This window comes from Dermacentor variabilis, chromosome 9 (assembly GCF_050947875.1).
Source record: "Dermacentor variabilis isolate Ectoservices chromosome 9, ASM5094787v1, whole genome shotgun sequence".
Lineage (NCBI taxonomy): Eukaryota > Metazoa > Arthropoda > Arachnida > Ixodida > Ixodidae > Dermacentor > Dermacentor variabilis.
Window position 1 is genome coordinate 101,976,492 of NC_134576.1, and position 8,581 is coordinate 101,985,072.

An 8,581-nucleotide genomic window follows, 5' to 3' on the forward strand; every position below is an offset into this window, starting at 1 on the left:
TCTGGTTAACCTCCTTGTCTTTCCTTTCTCTCTCTCTATTCTCAATCGCCTTTGGCCGACACGCGAACTTCCTTAATGATAGCTGGGGCACTGCGGCACAACACAAACACGAATGTGCTCAAGCTTTCGTACATGAAATATCCGAACTTGCCACGAAAAATTAAATTAATGGGAACTAACGCAAGTACATATCGAAGAGTTGTATGCCTTAATTGATGCGTCACATGCCGAAAGCAACTTTCACACACTAGCGTTCCAGGCATTCGCAAAGAAAACTACGAAGAAAAAAAAAAAACACAGCGTGTGACAATGTTTCGACAGTAGTACGCTCAAGCCGCGTTTCTCGGACCTCCGTCTAACTTTCAGTCAAAGAATACTTGAAACCACTCTTCTAGCAGCGTTTGGTAAAGGCGTTAAGGGTCCTTATATTCAACGGGACTTTGGGAGCTACACGTGTGACACGAATATTAGGCTGTCCCTAAAGAACAGCTCAGACAACGTTCACTACGCTAACCTTGCCATTCGCACTTTTACAAGAAACGCTGCACGCATACAGCCAAGCAGCCCTGCGTCATCAGGTGGCGCAGAAGCAACTGACTGGCATATTCAGGTGATATTTCAAATCTGAGCAATGGACAGGTCGCGGTGTCTTCCGCAACAATGCATCGTTGTGTGACTAAAACATAATGACGCATGAAGCAACGCAATTCAACACATCCTCGCAATAAGGGCGGTTTCACTAACGAGTGCGCTCTTTAAGTTGCTTATGAGAGAGATTAAAAAAACGTAATAGGAAAGCAAATAACTGTGCAACATCGCCCGCAAGTGTTCAGGAAGTATAGCCCGAGCGACTCCCAAAAGACATCACTAAGGCAGCAAGGTTAAGTCAAGACGAACGGAAAGTTGCATCAGCGTATAGAAAGTGAAACTTTAAGAAAACATTACTCTCAAGCCACGAAGGAACCGAGAAAGCAAGAAAAGAAAATACTACACAATACACTTAAGTGTCAAAGGACTACAACGAAAAATTGCGGCTTCGCTGAGTAGCATATCAGTGGTCGTATGCACGCCGGCAAAAACATCTGCCTTCCAATAAAAAGCATCTATCTATCTATCTATCTATCTATCTATCTATCTATCTATCTATCTATCTATCTATCTATCTATCTATCTATCTATCTATCTATCTATCTATCTATCTATCTATCTATCTATCTATCTATCTATCTATCTATCTATCTATCTATCTATCTATCTATCTATCTATCTCTGTGCGATTCCATTACAGGAACGGGTGCGATAACTTCCCGTTGCACTGATGAGGTATTACGTGGCGGGAGTATTTTGTTATAGAGCGCGCTTCTTTAATTGAACGGAAATTGATGTTTCACCATTCCTCTCAGTCAGCATCTGTTATTCAGTGTAGATTTGGGAACATACGTTTACACTGCATGGGGTTCGCGTAAGAATCGAACTTCCGCGCAACCTCGAAACATATACTCAAATTCTATTATTCAATCGGTTGTAATTGTTTTGCCATCTAGAAAGTGATGCCTCAAATTAAAGACGCCACGCCTTAACGGAACAGAAGTTCGCATTTGTCGTGTAACCCGCGTCCCGTAAACTTTTGTGGGCGACTCTGTGTCTTTATGCAAATTACGTCCGAATGGAACATCTCCTTCTCGCTCTTATAATTGTGCAACCCAATCCAAACCGAGTTCACACATCATACGCATATATGTATCCGTGTCCACGCTTATGTGTGCGCGAAAAACCTGTTCACCGTTGCTGCCGGCGCCGATACAGTGACAGATGATATATTGCTGGTGAAGGACGGAGCCGTCGCTTCCCGCGCCACGAATCCATAACGAGAAACCACAAGCGACAAAGAAACTAAACTAACGTGCTTCTTTGTAGGCGAAGGCGTCTTGGGCGTGCTTGCGTCAATTGACGGAGTAAAAACATAAAGCGGGAACCACGTCGGACGGCATTTCTAACGGGACATATATAGCGTCGCCAGACGTCGGCGCGTCTATTTCAGGACACCCGGTCAACCACGCTGGTTTCCAAACCGAAACGCATACCCTTGAGGAGTTCGTTTAATGCGGTAGCCTCACGAAACAAACCTTGTATACCGCGACATCGCAAGACGGTCGTCGCGTGGAGCGAAACGTGCGCGCCGACGCCGGGCGACGTCACTTTGTACGTCATAAACGTGCTTCATCTGGCTGCCGCTAGGGGTAAGTTCCGCCGCCAATCTATATACGCGCTTGCTCAGCCAGGTTCGACGCCGGAAGAGGAACATTGCGCATCGCTCGGCGATTACGTTCGCTTCTTCCCCGTTACGGTCGGGTCGACTTCGACACGTCTCTCTCCTTAACGATCTTTGCGGGGCGTCATCGAAGCTCTCCTTTGCCCTCGATATGTATAAAGCGCGTGGGCACGCCTTCTATGGAATAATCGGAATTGCTCGCTCACGTGTCTCGAGCGCACAGTGAGTGTGACAATTCGGGAAGCGCGGCGCGGTTCCGTGCGCTCTTGCGCCGTTACACGAAGCAGCCTTAGGGTATTTTCTTAGATCGACGTGTTCTCCGTTTAGTGAAGATCGATGGGATTCGGCGCCTCAGTAAAATACGAGCGCGCTATGTGGAAGACGTCACCCAAAAAGTTAAGATGTATGCACGCTTAAGCGCGTGCTGAGACAAAGATTGTAAACACGAGACAAGACATGAGACTCTTAAGGGGTAAGATTGAGCCGTTGACGGGGAAAAATCAAATTTTCTTGACATCTTGAGCAGCGCACAATCTGACAACGGGAAATAAATAAATAAATAAATAAATAAATAAATAAATAAATAAATAAATAAATAAATAAAGGAAGACGGAACAAGCACAGTTTAACAACGCACATTTTGTTGCTGTCGTTGTCAATTTGTGGGCTGCTCAAAATGGACAGCTTCCAACTCACCTGCTTATGTGTTCCTTTAAGTTTTCCTTTTTCGACGACATTGTTTCGCCAAAGAAAGGTGACGACGTGAGAATGGACAACGCAAAAGCTGCACGAAGCAGTAGACATGACCGCACACAATATATCCATGAAATATTCTTTAAGGCCTGTGCACACAGCCGTCAAATGCCCCTTCCCGTCACCGTCACGTCGACGTACGTCACGAGACAGCGTCTGCTTGCTGTTTTCTCACCCAAACTAGCATGCCGGTGACATTAGCCGATGCCCCCCACGTCGCCGGCGCCCCATTGTCGGAGGTGAAACCGGCAAGGAAACGCTATCTCGTGACGGATGCCGGTGACGTGACAATGACGTGACGGTGACGAGACGGTGACATGACGGTGACGGGATGGGGCGTTTGAGGGCTGTATGAATCAGGCGTAATAGTCATATCGCTCTCAAACTCTCGTGTCAGACATACATCGGTTTACACAAGCTGGTTAGGAAGCGTACATAGTTTTCGACTATAGCTTCTCTTAATTCAGGTGTGTAGTACGCGTTCGTTATCGTGTGCTGTGAAAAGTTCTTTTTACAGCCTTAAAGTTAAAAGTGTTTTGTGCCGTTCGAATGAACTATCAGCTCAGAAAGTGCAAAATATGAGAAGCTACGATGTGTTTCTTTTACCTTTTTGATGACTGACCACATATGATATATGTATCAATATTTCTCGCTTGAAAAGAAGTATAACCGGCACGATCTCCTGATGGTCAACACCTTTTTAATTAAGCATTTAAATAGAGAAAACACTAAACGCAACAAACAGCAGCAGATTAGAGCAATTGGCTTTGGGACTTCCGTCACAAACTCTCGTCATTACTGTAATAAACAACGAATTGTTGTGCTGCCATACTCCGAGCAACCAATTGCTTTGGAGAAAGACAAATTGACCAAATCCGAGCATCTCAAAAATATGTCGCGTCGCATGCTTGATATCGCTTTGCCATCTCTTTGATGTCGACGGTGCATGTACGGTTCCTCGTGCAATGTGGCTTGATAGTTCGAGCAAAACACTTCCGGTATGCTGGCACTCAACGGCAGTGTGCCGTATACGGAAGCTCACGAAAGTAATAGTGTGTAAGCAAAGGCTCCCCGGGGAGTCCCGATTAATGTTTCGCATAAGGAGTAAGACATTGAGCAGCAACACACTCTGTTTGCGTGATCTCGTAAGGGGACGACGTCCGACACGATGACTCGGGGTTTCATATACGCAGAGTCATTTCCAATTGCTATGATTTTGCTTTAAGCCACAAAACTCGTTGAATTGATCTTAGAAACGGGAGGCTGGTGTGATGGGGAGGGCGGAGAATGTGAACAACCTTTTATTACGACCCGAGATATCCTGTTTGACGTCTACATTAGTTTGCCTGTAGGGCCGGGTGCATGCAGATAAGCACTATTTACACAAAAATCCAGACGAAGAGCAAACGCAAGGTCTGTTCTCTTTCTTCAGAGTTATGCCGATATATGTGTTATGCTTCTTTTTGTTTTGTTCTTGACCAACCGCAGAACCATTTCACGTTTTTCTTATTCGACATCTCCCACGGCCAGGGCCAAATGCGGTAACTAAGCTCACGTTTACTATAAGCAATGGCTTGGGGAACCCAATAACGCGAGAAAAAAAAACGGGAGCAAAACAAAACACCGAAAGACGGGTGGCAACGTCATCTTGAAGTTTCCGCGCCAGCTACTCATGAGGTCACATTAATTTTGATAGCAACTCCTCCAGTTTAGTTAACTGTTTATCGGTCAAGAAAGATAACATGTCGTTCTAATTGAATCAAAGACAGAATCTCGGAAGTTTCGCAAATCCTAAAACAAGCCAAATATGAAAAAAAAAACATAATAACGATCCGAAATTTCTGCCACCACACTGACGTACCGAAGCTGTAGCTCGGACGTAAAACTGAGGAAGAGAAAGTTTTTCGGCCTTCAGTTCTCTCCTCTCTATACCAACCAACGTTTTCTTGCATTAAGCGAAAGCGGGGTTTTGAAGGGCTACTTTGCCAGCGTCAACTAATTTGATATTACTCGCTAATGACTCTATCAAAACCGGGTGATAAGTAGACCCGCCGGATACTTCGCTGAGCGCGAGATACGAGTACGAAAGACGAAACTGCAGCACCAGAGAGCCCGGCTCGGTCGCACACGACGGCGACCTTCGGAGCGGGTACGCGTGTTACAAACCCACACTGCGTGGGCAGTACGACGTACACGCACCGGTGCAGGTAGGAACACGCGCGCCCTCGCGACGGTATCAGTCATTCCCTCCCTTGACTTCCTTAAACGGCGCTGCTGCTGCTGCTGCTGCTGCTGCTGCTGCTGCGACGTTCACGCTGTTCATCCGCGGGGACAAAAACGTGTCCTCCAGGCATCACGCCCTTGCAACTGTGGGACCAGCTTTCCTCGGACAGCTGGTCTACGAATGCCGGAGTCGATTCCACGGCGACGACAACGTCGAATCAAGTATCCGCCGGTCTTTCTGACCTCGTGTGCACTGACGTCTGTTCGCCACTGTTAAGCAATTGTGCAGTTGACGGACTGTCTTGGTTAGCCGAGCGGACGCTCCGGCGCCAGCAAATCGGCCGCAAAGCTGTAGTCACTTCTGAGGAGGACACCGTGCAGCACACTTGTCTCAGTCGTTCTTCCGTATCCTCCGTAAAAAGGTTTCCAGCTTAATAACTCGGTTTCAGTTGGCTGGAACGGCCCCTTGGAACCGTTCCTTTGGTGCGCTAGCTTGCGATCTGCTATCCAACAAGTTTCAACGTAGACAACCTAGACAACGTAGACAACCTCGTTTTATACGTACTGTAGCAATGACCAATAAACCAGCTCATTTAGGAATGAACCCCTCGTAGCTCCTCCATTTCCGCCTTGGTTTACAACCGTCTATATACAGCAGGTACATTGTATTTGTTCTGACGTTTGCTCGCTCTGCATGGCCCGGTAGTTAAAGCCATGGGTGCTTGCCTCCCCCCCCCCCCCGCCCTCTTTTCTCATTCTTGAAGAAAGCTACGAATGGAAGAAATATTCTGTTCTCACGATGGAAGCAAGAAAGGAATGCGCGGCATAAGTTCAGGCAATCCGTGTCGTTGAGGAAGCGACTCGTGCCCCATGGCCCACAAGTTTCTTGATGGCATAAGTTTCACTCCCTCACCCATCGTATCCATGCCTATGCGGATACCAACGTCAATAGCACTCAAGCGGTAACATTAGACGCTACATCCTAAGAGAGCAGATGTCCGCTTGGTGTTCGCCCCATCGGCAACCTGTGCGCGCCTTCTAACCAGCGCTTATTTTCCTTACAGAGTGGTTCTTTCTTTCCGGCGTCCAACTAACCGGCCGTGGTTCATCACAGGTTGTACGCTACTCCCTCACGAGTACCCTCCGAGCTTCTCAATAGCGCGTGCAAGATCTCACAGCTATTTGCGCATACGGACGCGTACGCGCGATCGCCCCATCCTTGTCCCATTTTAGCTCATCGTTGTTCGGCTCGATTAGCCAGCGACAAAGCTGTACGCGCAGCGTGTACCTCTCGGAAAAGCACGTTCCTTCCGTAACAGTTGGAAGCGCGAGCTTGTTGTACTCTGCCATATCGATTCCATCCTTGTCCCCCTTAGGCCACGCGCACTGCGCGGATTAAACGGCCTTCCGGAAGGCTATCCAACTGCCGATGACACCAGCGCCACTTTCCGGCGATAGCGCCAACAACAAACAACCTTCGCTTCGTTGGACAAAATCGTCGTCATTCGAATCTCGACGGCTTTCGGTCTGCACACCTTCCTCTTAGCACGATCCCGCTTCCGCCTTACACTGTGTGCGGTGTTCTTAAGAATGAAGAACAGCTCTACACGATGCCGGATATTCTGCGGCGCTGTCTTCCCACCAGCGACTCGCGCGAAAGAAAATAAACTGGCCGTACGAGTAACGTGAAGATATCGGGACTTCTTTTCTCTCTAACCGCAACGCCAGACCTTCCGAAAGCTACGCTATATCACCGTTGAAGCTTTCCGGCAAAGCCCGTACGTCTTTATGCCACGCTCGCATTCATCCGTCACTGTCGAGCCCCGGTCGAGCAGTCTACAACAGAACCATCTTGCATATCGCGCACGCATAACTTAAAGACTCTCTCGATATTTCCGCAAGAACCGCGAAAGAGAACATCTTTAGTTGCGAACCACTCCCGCTGGACTCCGATAAAGCGCACAACGCTGGGCTCGCGCTCCTCCTTCGCTCCCGAGTCCAAGGACCGAGCTTCACTCGTCTAGCACTGGAATGCAACACGAAAGCTGGCCTCTTCCTTCTCTATAGGAACGCGCGAAACACGAGCTCTCAATGTAGAAGTGTCGCGATCGATCACCGGAGCACTCCGCCCACAAAGCACTAGAACCTCCGGGTTCGCGCTCCTCCCCCGCTCCTCGGAACCACGGGGGCCAGGGCAGGATCCACATCACACATCATCCACGCGCGCGCATCTCGCGCAAGAGCTCACAGCGTAGAAGCTCAGCGCACGCTCCATCGTCGGTCCTCGCAGTGTCGTGGTGAAAGGAAAGTAAAAAAAAGAGCGGCCACGCCAGGCGGGCAGCCAGGCGGGCGGGGGGGGGGGGGGGGGCACGACCGCGGCCACCGTGCGCTGCTCACCTTGCGTGGTGTTCCGTTCGTCCTCAGTCGTCGTGGTCGGCGAAGCGCGTGGCTGCGGCGAGGCAGTGTCTCGCCCGTCGTCGAACGGCGGCTATCCAAGGGGCCGGCGCACACAGTGAGAGTATTCGGCCGAGTAGCGTCGGAGTCGAGCCGCTGGAATTGGGTTAGCGGAACGACGACACGCCGCCCTCGCCCTCGACGCGCCAAGCCGGTTTGCGGCGTCGTCGTTCGTCGTCGTCGTCGAGACGAGAGTGGTTTCAAGTGAGCGGCGGCGGCGGCGGCAGGCGCTAGAGCGTCGGCGGTGGTGACGACGGCTTGCGCGGCTCGGAAGCGGCAGTGGCGGCTAGAAAGGTGCAACCTCCCCGGCACCCCACCCCCTCCGTACACCCCCCCTTCAAGGACGCCACGCCTTGACCCCCCACAACGCGCGGACCTCCACGAAAGCCGCTTTGCTGCGGAAGAACCACCCCCCGGAGTAGCCCACCCTCATTCCCCTTCCTTACTTCTTCGCTTCCGTATACGAGGAAGTAAACGGTCTCCGTATTCAGGAGGTTTCCCCGGAGAAAGTGTGTTCCGCACTGAGAGAAAGGACGCCTTTTTTTTTCTTGCGTGCTTTTTTTTTAGCTGTATATTTTCGTTTCGTCGCCAGTCGACTTCCAGCCTCGTACGACTCTACCCGTTTCTTTCGAAATTCGAAGGAAAAAAAAAAGAATCACCCGCAGCGTCGTCGATTTACGACGTGTCACCGCCGTGACGGCAGTGTCAACACTGAACCAGTTGTGCGCGCCTATATCGGCAATCGGGAGTCGGATCGCGACTTCTGACCTCCGACACTAAACAACGGTACGACAGCCGGGCTTATAAAAGAGGTCCTGGGAGTAAGTGGCTTTCCACATTGGGGTTCCGTTCCGTGCTTCCGTAGGAAGAATATAAGCG

The 8,581-nt window shown here is 49.8% G+C and overlaps 1 protein-coding gene across 1 annotated transcript in view; it reads right to left on the reverse strand.

Moving 5' to 3' along the window:
* Positions 1-7,796, reverse strand: part of LOC142557188 (peroxidase-like) — a 131,512-nt gene extending 123,716 nt beyond the window's left edge. Inside the window, exon 1 of the mRNA XM_075668868.1 lies at positions 7,646-7,796. The gene's annotated coding sequence lies outside the window, so the exon portion shown is untranslated. The remainder of the gene's footprint in view (positions 1-7,645) is intronic.
* Between the last annotated feature and the right edge of the window lie 785 nt (positions 7,797-8,581).